The sequence below is a fragment of the Taeniopygia guttata genome, chromosome 5 (assembly GCF_048771995.1).
Source record: "Taeniopygia guttata chromosome 5, bTaeGut7.mat, whole genome shotgun sequence".
NCBI classification, from domain to species: domain Eukaryota; kingdom Metazoa; phylum Chordata; class Aves; order Passeriformes; family Estrildidae; genus Taeniopygia; species Taeniopygia guttata.
In genome coordinates this window covers 54,779,425-54,793,189 of record NC_133030.1, presented here as the reverse complement: position 1 = coordinate 54,793,189, position 13,765 = coordinate 54,779,425, and positions in this window count along the sequence as shown.

The following is a 13,765-nucleotide window of genomic DNA, read 5'->3' as shown; positions in this document are numbered from 1 at the left end:
GGCTCTTGGTCGACAGCAAGCTGAACATGAGGCAGCAGTGCCCTGGCAGCCAGGAGGGGCACCCGTGTCCTGGGGGAGTCAGGCACAACATCGCCAGCCGGGCAAAGGAGGTATTGTCCTGCTCTGCTCTGGACTGGGGTGGCCTCACCTCGAGTGCTGGGGGTGAAAGAAAGAAAGGCATAAAGCTATTAGAAATATAAGAAAGGCATAAAGCTGTTAGTATCCGAAGGAGAGCAACAAAGATGGTGAAGGTCTGGAGGGGAAACCATACAAAGAGCAATTGAGGTCACTAGACTTGTTCAGCCTGGAGGAGACAAGACTTAGGGAGACCTCATCACAGCCTACAGCCTCCTCACAAAGGGAAAGAGATAAGGCAGGCACGGATCTCTTCCCAGTGGTCACCAGTGACAGGACCCAAGGGTATGGCCTGAAGCTGTGTCAGGAGAGGTTTAGGTTGGATATCAGGAAAAGGTTCTTCACCCAGAGGGTGGTTGGGCACTGAAACAGGCTTCCCAGGGAAGTGGTCATGGCATCAAGCCTGCCAGAGTTCAAGAAGCATTTGGATAATGCTCTCCCCCAGACACATGGTGTGGCTTTTGAGGTTGTCCAGTGCAGAAATGGGTGTTGGACTTCATAATCCCCGTAGATGCTTTCCAATTCCATGATTCTTGAATGATTTGCTTTCTGAGCAGGGCACTGCCACCAGCAGGCTGCTGGGGATGAGGTGCATGCCTGAAAGCACAGCTGCCTGTATCTGGGTTCTGCATCGTGCCTTCCCCAGAGCGGGGCTCACGGCACTTCCAGGAGATATGGATACCCTCCAGCACCTTCAGAGTGGGGATTGACTCCCTGCCCAGAAACTGAAAAAGACAGGCTTCCTTCCTTACCCCAAAGCCTCTGAAAATCTGTGTTCCACTTGTGGGTGGGAGACCTTCTTGAGCCTTTGAGTACTTGAAGGAGGTCTATACAAAAGATTGGGACAGAGGTTTCAGCAGGGCCTGTTGCAAGAGGACAAGGGGTAATGGTTTGGAGCTGAAGAAGGGTCGATTTAGATGTTAGAAAAGGAAGACATTTTATTATGAGGGTGATAAATCCTCACCCTCATAAGGTGAGAGTTGCTCCTTCACTGGATACATTCAAGGTCAAGTTGGACAGGACTCTGAGCAACCTGGTGTAGCTGAAGATGTCCCTGCTCATTGCAGGGAGGTTGGACTAGATGACCTTTAAAGGTCTCTTGTAACCCAAACTATTCCATGATTCTATGACTTGTTTTCCTTATTTCTGTTCCTGATTTCTAGTCACTGGCATCCCTGGCCATGAAGTGTGGTGAGTCTGTTACCTGGAGAAGCATGCTGCCACAGCAGGGGCTGGCTGGAGGGCAGCCAGGGGATGCCTGGGTGACAGCAATGGCTGTGGGGGGCCTTTGCAGAGGTTCTGTGAAGGCTGTGAGGGCTTTGTCCCTTGCTTTGATAGCTTCAATGGGAAGCATCTTCTGCACACATCTGGATGAGATCTGGGTGGAAGCAGTTGCCCTGCAGGCAGAAAATCAAAATATTGTGATCTGCAGAGCCTACCTCTTCCCCCTTTCCTGGGAAGCTGCTGTGGGGCAGGGAGTGGGGCAGGTAGAAAGTCCAAGTGCCTGGTTACTGCGCTTGGGACAATTTCTGTTTTACATCTGATAGCTTTGGTCTAATGCAGAATGTAAAAAACAGGTCCAAGGATTTAAAGCTGAGTGTTAATGATGAGCTTACCCGGTGCTCCTAATGCCCACACTCAGCACCTGTGTGGCCACACAGCTTTTGCAGGGGCTATTCAGGTCCTGTGTGGGGACACCTCCCAGTAGCAGACATGGTCTGGGGCCATGGTTTGAGCTGGAAGGAGGTGCCCAGTTGGGCTGGCACAGTGCTGGAGAACAGATGCCTCCCCTGGTCTGTGCTTTTTGGCAGACATCCTATCTGCTGGCACTGCCACTTTCCTCTCTGGCACTCTTTTTCCAAGAAGTCCACTGCAGCAGGGAAAAACCTCACCCTCAGCAATGTCTGCCAAGACAGGAAGCAGAAGCAGAGGGGACGCCCTGATGGGCAAACCCATGATCTTGAAAACACTGATTCATGTCATGCCAGCCTTTGGATGTGCTGGGTGGAGGGTTCCCCTCTGGGATTGCCCCTTGACAACCAGTGATCAGAAATAACCATGGTCATGGGCTGGAAATTCTGGGTGCCACATGAGCCTGAAAATCATTGGAAACAGTGCAAGATTTTGCCCTGGAGTGCTGGAACTTCCTCTGTATTTCATCACCTCCTCCAATGCCAGTGGTAGAGGGAAAGGAGGCAAAGTTTGAAATCTGCAGTTAGAGGTAGTTTGAGCACAGCTGGAAGTGAGCTTGATGCTGCATCCAATGACCCTTTCATGCAGGAGGTGAAGGGACATAGCTCCTGGGAGGAACCAGGGTGAGTGGTGTGGTCCAAGGGTTACACGGACAGACAGACAGACAGACACACACACAAACACACAGAGCACTGGGCATGGCAGGGAAGGCAGTGTTTGTGACTGACTGAAAGCAGAGGGTGCTGTTCTGGATGCAGGGGAGGAACCTGGGACTGCTTCCTCACATCCTCAATAATGTGCTCCCTGAAGGATTCAGGGCTGTCTGTCACAGATGTGCTGGGAAGTGGCTCAGTGACACATCCCAGACCCACTGAAACCTCTCTTTAAATATTCAAAGGGTGTTCGGACTTGGCTCAGACAAATGTCTCATCCCCAGCTTAGCCACTGGGGGCCCTGACTGTAGGAGATTCTTGCAGTTAGGGATGGGGGAAGTCCAGGGGAGTCTGATGCTCAGTGGGGTACATCTGCAGCAAATGTAGCTGCAGATCTGTGGGCATCCTATGGGGTTTTCTTGAATGTTTGTAATGAGATCTGTTGCTGGGCCTTATCTTTATCTGTTTTAAGTTAATTTCAGTGAGGTCAGGGCACTTCTGCCAGCAGAGAGCAGAACAAGAAGCATCTTGTAATTAGTTTTTAAATTAAAAATGTAGAGTTTGGGTGTCATCCCCTAGCTGCCCTTGTTTACCCAAACCAAATGTATCACAGCACTTTGACCTCCTGCTGTTACACCAGCGTGGCATTGCTTGTCTGTGTTACCTGATTCCTGAAACAGGTGTCTTGTACTTACTTAAATAACATTGGGTAGTGGGTAACCATGTTAAACCAGGCTGCACATCTTCCAGTGCTGCACAGGAACTTTTCTGTGCTCTGTAACTACTCACTGTACAGCACAGGACTACACTGATATGCTGTGTTTATAGTTTATGCTGTCTTAGAAGTTAACTGAAGTCTGCAATCCCTGGAATCCAGGGGTTTACGCCTGACTTCTCTAATACACACAATATATTTCTCAGCTGAAATTTACACTTAAAAGCAAGACGTGCTTCTGAGATTTGTAACTTTATTTTGTAGCTGCTTCCTTAAATTTGAACAGTGACTTGCATGGGATTGTTTCTGCCTTCTCAGCTGAGCATCAAAGTCAATTTTATTGCCAGTCCTAATATCCAAATTTAGATGAGCAGAAATCTGCAAATGGGGTGTGTCTCTACTAAAAAAAGTTGTGAATTCTTTGCATTAAACAATGAAAGACCTGCCTGTAAAAATGAAGATATTATCAACAAGAAGCATTTACAAGGAGATTACTTTTGAAGTGCAGTTTTCATTTCTTCTTTCAGGGTGCTGAAAAGCTGTTATCCTCATTGTTAGCTAAAGGTGTGTCAAGAAGCAGATTGTAATGAGGGTAAAGATGTTCTTCCTGGAGTCCATGAATTCAATATTATTCATTGAATGGTATTTGAGATTTTTGTTCAAACTTGTTTTCATTACGTTTATTACCAGACAGGGAAGATAGTGATTTTCCTGTGCGATTTTCTATGATTTTAACTCATTTGCACTGAGCAATTCCAGCTGTGCATGTTTCAAAGTAGAAAAGCAGCAGGTCTGGGTGGAGGTGGCTGGCAGCAGCTTTCTGAGCAAGCAGGCACTCATTGCCACCTTCTGCTGGGAATACATGGGTATCTCCTGGAGCTGGTGGGGCACACAAAGCCCAAGTGGAGGGGCCTGAGTTGCTGCTTGGAAGAGTCAGTAAATCCTCAGTGTGGGGTTGGACTAGAAAATCAGGGTCAGGATCCAGCAGCTTTTCCATGTGGGATGGGGTGTGGCAATAGTGAAGGATGTCCCTAGGGTGGCTGACCTTCCTGCAGTGCTGGGGGAGGCATGTGAAGCAGCATGTGGTGAGGGTTGCATGTGCTGTGACATGAGCTGCTTGTAGCTGATTGCTTTTCATCCTCCTGTGCTGGGAAATAGCTCTTTTATTTCTGTGCACTGTGGAATAATTTTATAGAAGTGGTGTCACATGCAAAAAGGGGTAGCAGAAGAGGATTTGGGGTCCTCATTAGAATGTGAGGTAAAAGACCAAGAAATCACACCTGCCACATTTCTCTGGCTCTTTCCAAAACTTCATAAAGTTTGAGGTCAGAAAGTCTGGCTCAGCTCTGCAGACCAGAGCAATGTCAGCTAGGTCATGAAGGAGCCCAGTTCTTCTCCCTGAGTACAGGGACATGACAGGTCAGTAAGCCATGGAGGAACTTGCTGGCTCCAAAGGCTGGGGCAGAGCAGACAGTAAGTGATTGGAGGTCTGGATCCAGCTTTCAAGACTTTTGTGCATTTTAACTCTGATGACTTGGGTCAGCTTACAACATATTTCCAATGATTGAGGTGTCTTCCTCTCCCCTGTTTATGATGACTACAAGTAATAAAAAAGATTTCTTTTTCTCCATCAGCAACCAGTCTGAGAAGAGCTATGTGTATATACCCAAATGCTGGCCTTACAGCATAGGGACAGGAGCAGAGCCTGAGCAATGGGGCTCTGAGTTCACCAGCAGATTGTCTCACACAGTGCTTACCACTGAGGGAAAAGTTCCCATGACAGGCCATGCTTTGTGTAAGAGACATAACCAAGGAGTAGTGGGCAAAGATTGGATACCCAGGACTTTCCAGACAATAGTAGAAATCACTAGGATGAAATTTCACTTTCTCTTCCAATTTCTGTATGTGTCAGTGAAGACAGAACCTCCTAGACTGCATCTAACTGGACTTCTCTAGGTGCCCTAGAGGAAGGCGAGTGAGTGGAGAACACGTCCTGGGTCCAAGTCTGAAACCTTTCGGTCTGAGGGGACTGTTGTTTCTAGCCAGTCTGAGACACCTGGGAGACCTCAGGATACAACCTCTCATTTTTCCTCTTATTCAGTGAACTTCCCTGCTCCAACTTTGTTTTCATTTGTGCTTCACAACCCTTGATAATTATGCATGTGCTAAGGTATATGCTTTTAAGTATAGCATTCTTTGGCTTTCAAAATTATCACAGAAGCACACCAAGGGATGAATCTCTGCTCTCTTTGAAGCCTGCTTTTGGCCTTCTCCAAAGAATTCCATGTGCAGGCTATGTTTTATGGTAGGTGGGGAGCAGAATTTTCACTCACACCTACGGAAGCTCAGTCTGAGGTTAAAGGGAACCATCAAGTCGGCCAATTCTAGTATTATCTTACTACTTGAAAGCAACATGTAAACCCAAGATCTTGAAGCCAAGCAATATGGAATATTTTTTAAGTAGTAAAGCACTAACCTAACCTAATGTTCTTAGATCCAAAAAGTTTCCTTCCTCCTGCAAAATGACATACTTTCCAACATGGACCATATTGCCACAGGTAGAATCCTGTCCTTGTTCTGAGAAGATTGATCTGCTCATGATTTTTTTAAATCCAGGTATGAAAGCCAAACAGAACCATGTTCAGCAGAAACATACATGGCAGCAGTTTATCTTCATCCTTTTGTCATAGTTTTGCCTCTGTTGCCTTCCTCTCCAAGTGGTGAAAACCCTTTTTTTTCGTAGGTCTGTTTGAAGGAGGTTGGTGTTGGAGACCTGACCCGCAGTAAAACTGTGATTTGATGGCTTCAACAGCGTGAACCCCTCTGGGGAACTTTTCTACCAGTGGTACCAGCCTCACTTGATGATAGTTTTGTCCTCTCTGGTCATATCTGCACCAAGCTAACCCTAGAGAACTTTGATGATTTTGGTTTCTTCTGGCATTAGAGATACTACACGACTGAGTAATGAGCCAGGAGTTCAAACCTGACAGGAATGTCCTAAATCTTCATCAAACGAAGGGCTTGTATTCAAGCATGGTCTGCTTCCCCATCCTGGTATTTTTGCTTGAGGAGGGGTCTTAGCTGAGGCTGCTGACATCTTTGCTGTGATATTCTGGTGGAGAAGGCATCCATCCCTGAGGCTGCCCTGGCACCCTCCCCTGGCATTTGAGCAAGGGAGGTGTGCATTTCTGTGGTTGCTCTGACATGGAGAGAGAGGAGGGATTCATGTCAGAGATTTCTGGCTTGGGGACAGCTGTCCCTGACATGTTCACAATGGGCAGGAGACATCACGTGCTGGAAGGGAAGTCCCCTTGACCTGGCAGCCCTGGCAGCCAGCTGTTCCCAGTTTGCTATCCCTGACCTTCAGCCAGGCATTTTCATAGCCTGGGAAAAGTCACCCTCCCCTATGGGTCAGAGGGAGTGATATTGTCCCTGTGTTTGGTGCTGCTGCAGTCTGATGGGCATCCTCCACATCTGGCATGTGATGACTTGAGGAGGAACAACAGGTGCTGAGGGAAGGGTGAGGTTTTTTCCTTTTCACCTGAGGGAAACCAGAAGTGTTCTTCTTGTGTGAAAGTTCAGTCATCTAAGCACAATTCAACCCAGAAATGTGGGAACTCATGCTTCCTTCTGTCCTGCTTCTGTTGGGAAATGGAGGGCATGTTGTGGGGTCACAGCACCAGGCTTGGGGTTCAGAGCAGATCTGGAAGAGCTCTTGGCTGGGGCCATTGTGGGGGATTCACCTGTAGCACAGATGTTCTGTAAAACATGGCTGCTTTGGAGATGGTTCAGGGATCCTCTGACTGAAAAGCAGCATTATTTTTAGCATCCCATTTTAAAGGTACTCCAGTGTCCCATAGTCCTTTATTTATACCAGCTTACTCTTGTTTCTTTCTACAAACACTACTTCTTTGTTTACAGCTTTCTAATGCCTTTGTAGTTCAGCATGAAGACACAAGGGGCAGCTCTCTGTGAATCCAGAAAAATTTGTATGTGTGCTTCCAAGATGCAAGTTGCTTTTCTTACAGTGCCCCTGCATTAAATAGGGATCTCCAAGTTGGGGATTCTTTTTACTTGTATGTCCTCAGAGGCTAACATAGCCATGGGCTGAGGGAAGGCAAATGGGAACTGCCTCATCAGTTATGCTACAAGAACTGGTGCAAAGAGCCATATCCAGAGCAGCATCAGACACCTGTGCTGTCTGCAATGTGGCTCAGTGCTCCAGATGTGATAGCACAGCTGTGCTGCACAGCACAAGGCTGGGTGTCCTGACAGAGCTGCTCTGTCAGCTGAGCCCAGGAACTGCCAAAACCACCCTGTGTGGTTTCCTCACACCCAGCCGTGTCAGCAGGTGCCAGCAGCTCCCGTGGTGTGAGAGGAATGTGCTCATCCATATTTAAGAGCTGGGGCTGGGCCATGCCTGTCCTACCAGGGCTCAGCTGGTGGATCCTGTCCGGTCACCCACGGCTGTATCCGGGCTGGCACAGGCCTTGTGTGCAAGGGATGAGAGGCCTAATTTTAGACCAGGGAATGCAACAGTGGAAAGGTCATTGGATGGGACCAAATCCCAACTGGTCCTCATAATGGCAGCAGCATCGTGTTTAGGCCTGGTGGAACTAATCATGACTTCTTTTCACTGCAGTTGTTTTACCCCAACCCAAGTACCTCCCCTGCCCCAAGGCTCTCTCCCTTGGGTCCTTTCTTTCTGCCCAGCAGAAAAGGCTGTCTATGAACTCCCCATCATAGGATGGTGGAAAGTACTGGGGGAAAGCACCAGGAAACTTCAAAAACAGTATTTCTGTTTGAGGTCTTGACAGTGAAACACCAAGAAGTTCTTCTGTTTTGAACTTCCCTGTGAGTCCTCAAGGTTTGCCCCTTCCTGTTCCTGGCCTCTCTCCTATGGCATTATTCTCTTGTGCCCAAGCAAACTTGCTTGATAAGTGGTGCAGAGGGAAGTTTTCAGGGGAAATCCAAGTAGCCATGAGGACAGTCTGTTTTTCAAGCCCTCTGACTCAGCAAGGAGCTTATTGCTTATATTTCACTGTTGAAATCAACAGAGTTGTTGCTGCCAAGTTTACTGACAGTAGAGAACAGCCCTTCATTTCTTTATAAATTGGGACATATTTCTGAACGAGATTTACAGTTCTCCTGGTGACTGAAATTCCCACTGATCATGCAATGAAATATTCCTTTTCTCAAAAAAACATCTGAGGAATCTTGTTGGATCTTCAGGGCAATAACTTTTTCTTTTGTCTTCCCTGCCTTGGCACAACCTGCACCATAGGGCTGGGTAAGGTGCTTTGCTCCTAGGATTTTTCCCAATAATACATTGGCCAGACATGGTTTCTTCCTAAACAACTTCCTAAAGGGATGGGGTTGTCATAATTATTTTGAACGTCACCTTCAAAGAAAAGAGGAAAATATCTTAAGTAAATAAATGGATATTAAGTCAAATGCTGTGATGTAAACACAATAATTTGGAAGCAGTATGTAAAGATAAGTTCTGTGTGTGTTTTTAACTCCTCCAGGCTTCTCTCTACCTTCATCAGAAAGAAGCTGCTTCACTCATCAGAGGTTGAAGGGGCAAATTATATATATTTTTTAACTGAGGGAAATAATATTCCTTTGAGGGTTCTGTTTGGTACACCCCATGCAAGCATTTTCCCAGAAATACAGCTGGAACGGCAACAATGCAATTAATTTTTCTTGCTGTGACTAAAACAATGGCATTTAAATCCACACACCAAGGCTGAAGGTCAACTGATTGTGGAGACATAGCAGTTCTTGTTTGCAATAACTTTGGGAAATGGAATAATATTGCTGTGAGTTGTCATGCCTGCCTCCAGGCAGTTTTTTTAACTCAATATTTTCTTCTGCTTTGGATGTTTAATAGAACAAAATTAGACATCCATGCATGTATTCCCATCCTTTTGCAAGGCAAAGAAATCCTTTTTAAAAAAAATTAATTAATTTAGAGACACAACCTTGAGGTGTCTTAGTATTTAATCACTTGCAAAAGGCATTTTGGTGGAAATGAGAGATCCCAGACCCAAGGGTCAGGGCCAAAAGCCGAGGAAATTGTGCGTTCAGGTTCAGCCTCCTCCCTGCAGGCGGTGCTGAAATGTCACATGTGGAATTCCATGTGGTGCTTCCAAATAACAGCTCCTTCCCAAGCTTGCTGGGAGAACATCTTACCACAGGCAAATCCAGCCTGGCCTTTGGGCTGTTGTTTCTCTCCACATCTGCTCGCAGACAGCACTCCCATCATTCCCGGAAGGGTCTTTGTTCCAGAAGGTGACTAACAGCTGCTTAGCAAGGCACAGGGTGGATTCAGCCTTGAGATCACTGAGGGAAAGAGGCACCGAGCGCTTTTGCTGGTGCTTTGGAGGCTCAAGGCCCTTTTGTTTAAAGAGCTCTCAAGATGAAAGCATGAGCAATTCATTCCTGCGCTCTAGCTGGGGCTGTGAGGGGAAGATGATGGTCCACGAGTGCATGACGTGCTTTTGGAGACAAAAGGCACCAGACTTTTGGCCTTGTGCTGCCTCATGAATCCCTGATGATTAATTCCATGATTGCCTCTTACCCACTCAATGAGCTTCTATTCATAGCACAGTTCTTTCAGGAAATATTTTCCCCCCAAGTTTTGGAAAAAAGTATTGAAAAGTTGTGAGCTCCCTCACTCAGGAAATGATCACCAGCACTTTGTGCTTTGCTCAAGGTGCTGGACTTATGTGATTAGTTTGATTTTCCCTTCATTTCAGTTCTGAGATTACCCACGATATGCTTCACCAGGAAATGCTGTTGGATATGAGCCACCTGGTCTCGTGGAAAGTGTCCCCATTCACGGCAAGTGGGTTGGAATGAGTTGTTCTTTGGCATCCCTTCCAATTCTAACCATTCTGTGATTCTGTAAAAGCCCCTGGTGGTAGGGATGACATGCTGTCCTCAGCAGTCCAGCCCTGCCAGCAGTAGTGGTGGTTTTGCTGCTAACTTGGATTTACTTACTTCAGTAAAAGTTTCTCTATGCCTGACCCCCACAGAAAATTGCGAGGAGCACATTCCTTCCCTTTTGCAGCCACTTTTTAACCAACTGGAAGACAATTATCATATCTGTTTTCTGTACCTCCCCTGGAAGTACTTCCTTAGTCCATAGACAGAAAAAAGTTGAAGGCCACTGCTCTGCACTAACCAATATTAAGCAAAGCTCTCATTCTCTGTGAATGCAGTTTGTGAAATCATTCCTGTTTTCTGGGCTTTCTTCTGAGTCTCAGCCTCTCTTTCCCAGCTGCAGTTTGCCATCCCCTTCCCTGGGGCTGAATGCAGCCTCCTTTCTGCCTTCTGGCTTGATTTGCTTTTTTCTGCACTTCTGCACTGTTCACACAAAAGCAGTTCTGTCTCACCTGATGCCAGTCTCCCCACAGTCCTGGGAACCGAGGCATAATCCTGAATCCCCTAGTGAAGCCATGGCATGTCCCCAGTCCTACACTCATTAGGGAGCTTGGGCAATGGGCCTACTTGTGCTGCCAAGCACAATTTCATGCCTGGCCAAACGTAAACTATGCCTGGTCAAATGTCTTGGGACTTAGATGCTCACCTTTAATCTGCCATTCACTCTTTCTGCCTCATTTAGAAAGAGCTACAATCTCTGTGCAGCTTGCAGGAAAGCCTTACACTGACAATTCCAGATTTTCAGGTAGTATGAAGATGGCAGAAATACTACAACAGCCTTTTCCCACAGTTTTCTCTGCCTTACATATTCTTTTCTGGGAAAATGTATTCTAATGGTGTCGTATGACAGATACATTACAAATACAAATTGAGAGTACTACATTGGAAGAGTGTTAGAGGCTATTTGCAGTGCTCTGTGTGATAGGGATAAAGGCAGGCAGGCAAAGTTCATGTGCTCAGTGTCCTTAGGGTGGAACTAGAGAATGTTCTAGTAGTTTTTTAAAAGTTAACCCTCTTTTTCTACCCATTAATGTACATCAGCCTTCACCTTTTCCCAGTACTGTCTTTTTGCTTTAACAGTGACAGCAAATAATTTAAATCAATGCTCCAGCAACCTGACTGCTCTCTTGCTCAGGTTTTATGGGGGAGGTGGGCCAATCCCAGTAGTAATGTCATGGTGTCTTTAGCAGTATTACATAAAATTGTCCTCAAGGAATGGAAATGCACAGTGATGCTGAGCAGAGCATTCCTGTATCTGCCCAGTACCAAAGAACAAAAATTACTGGCTTTGGGCCAGTAAATCCAACCAAAACAAGATTTCATGGAGAAAGATGAAAAATACAGAAGATAAATGTCTGCTAAACACCGATGCTTGGGAGAACAGTGATGTATAACTACTAAAGCAGTGAAGCCTAAAACTAATATAACTTTGCTTTTCAGTCATCCCTGAAATGATAATGCCCTGGCACCTCTTGTCATCCCAGCTGTGTGTGCTGGGGTGGTGTCAGGCCACATCATCCAGCCTGTAAAGTGGATGAAATACATAATTCCTCTTCTTACGATCATCCTTAATATTTTAAACCGACTGAGAGATAATTTCTGAAAGATACCACATGACAGGGAGCTAAATGTTATAGTGCCATTGCACTAAAAGGCTCTTTTCAGGAATATTTTGACTGATTGATTATGATCCCCAGCTGAGGGACAGCCTCCTGGGAAATGTCTTGGTACTCTTCCTTTCTTACTTCAAGTGAGTCTCTTTTCCGTATCTTCCTTCCAGGAAAGAACAACTTCACAGAGCAAAATTGGTGAAATGGTGGCACCCGATGGCTGGTCTCAGATGGCAAATGCCAGCTCATGCACCCTGACTGCTGTCACTGGCTTTTGCTTTTTGGCCCAAACCAGAAACAAACAGTATTGTGAAACATCAGGAACCTTTGAAACAAAGGAAACATCTTTCACCACCCACACAGCACTGTCAGCTGTACCAGATCTGCCTCCCTCCCCCTCCCCACAAATGCAACATTCACTCCTGAGAAGCTAAGTCTGGAGGGAGTTTGGCTTTTTCATTTAGTTTGATGCTTTTGAGATAGCATTATTCACCAGAGATGCATCTGCACATAATAGCTTGGGCCATTTGGGGTAAAAGTGAGAAGTGTGTCCTGGAGGGAATGTAACTCTGTGCTGGGATAGGAATAGGGATGATGGTGGTTCTCTTCACAGAGAAACAACAATAAGAAGGAATGAACAGGGTAATAATTCCTACAAGAGCCACATATTCCACATTTAAAAGTCCTGGGCGGCCTTTCTTCTGATTTTTTGGAATGTGAAATATGTCTGTAATGAACACTGGGTCTTCCACAGAAAACAGCTGGACAGCAGCAGCTCATTTTGGAAAGCACATCCCTTCCTTTTTCCTTGCTCAGCTGGCTCCAGGGTCTGCTCTGCAGCCCAGACAGAGTATCCCCCTGCCCAGAGGCACCCCTGCTCCTCACCTACCCTGGAACCCCCTCTCCACTTGCACAGCTGTTGGGGCAGGGTTGAACCATGGCCTTGCCATAATGGGGTTAACCTTAAACTGGTTTGCTCAAGAGCCAGCAGCTGGAGAGGAAGCTGCCACTCACTCACAGGATGCCAGGCTGCAGGATCTGAGTGTCCCAGGAGAGGCTGTGACAAAAGGCAGACCATTGTGCCCAGCTTTCCTCCATGACTTCAGGGGAGCTCAAGCAAGTTTGCTTTTATTAGAAAACGGAAACCAAGCACCTTATCTAAACCCAGGAACAGGCAGCTGGGGCCCAAGCAAAGGCAGTTGCTGGGGCCTGAGGAAAGGCAGTAAAATAATGAGATTGAAAACCTCAGTATACATTTAGATAATGTACTTGGGAAAACACCACAGCTGCCTTGCGTGAGGTGCTTGGATGAGAGATGTATATGTGGTAGAGGGGAATTTATGATGCACAAAATCTCTTGCTGAGGCTTTAGTGCCTCAAATCCTGCACTCCAGGAGTGTAGTTTTAGAAATCTCAGACCTAGCTTGCAAAAGTTGAAATCCTCTTTGTATCTCTCCCACTCAGTCAATCCTTCTAATAATGTAAGTCTCTCAGCACTGATGCCCTTCTGTGCTGCTGGGAGGGGGAATGTAGCTCACAGACCCATGGGGGTATCATTACAGAGCTCCCTGCTTGCACCATGTCCCCAGGACATGGGAGGGGAGCTCCAAAGTGTTCATGTGTTCTGCACACCTAATGAGAGGCTCAGATGATATTTTACTTCTCCATCTCCATAGCAAATACAGGGAGTCACCAAGCTGAAGGTTTGTGGGAATTGTCATGAGATGTATTGAAGAATGATGCAGGATAGAAATTCTGCTCAGGATTTCCTGCTTCAGGCTCTCAATTTATACCTGATATTTCAAAGCCCTTTTTAGAAAAACACCTTATCTTGAGTGTGGAGGTCTTCCTTAGAAAAATTTTCATTTGATGATTGTGAATTAAAGGTGCACTCTGTGCTTCTTTATCCATTAGAACTTTTCCCTTGGCCTGTCACCAGCACCTGCTGCTTACCCAGGCTGAAATTTATATTGGTGCAACCCAAAGCAAAGGAAACAAAAGAGACTCACTGC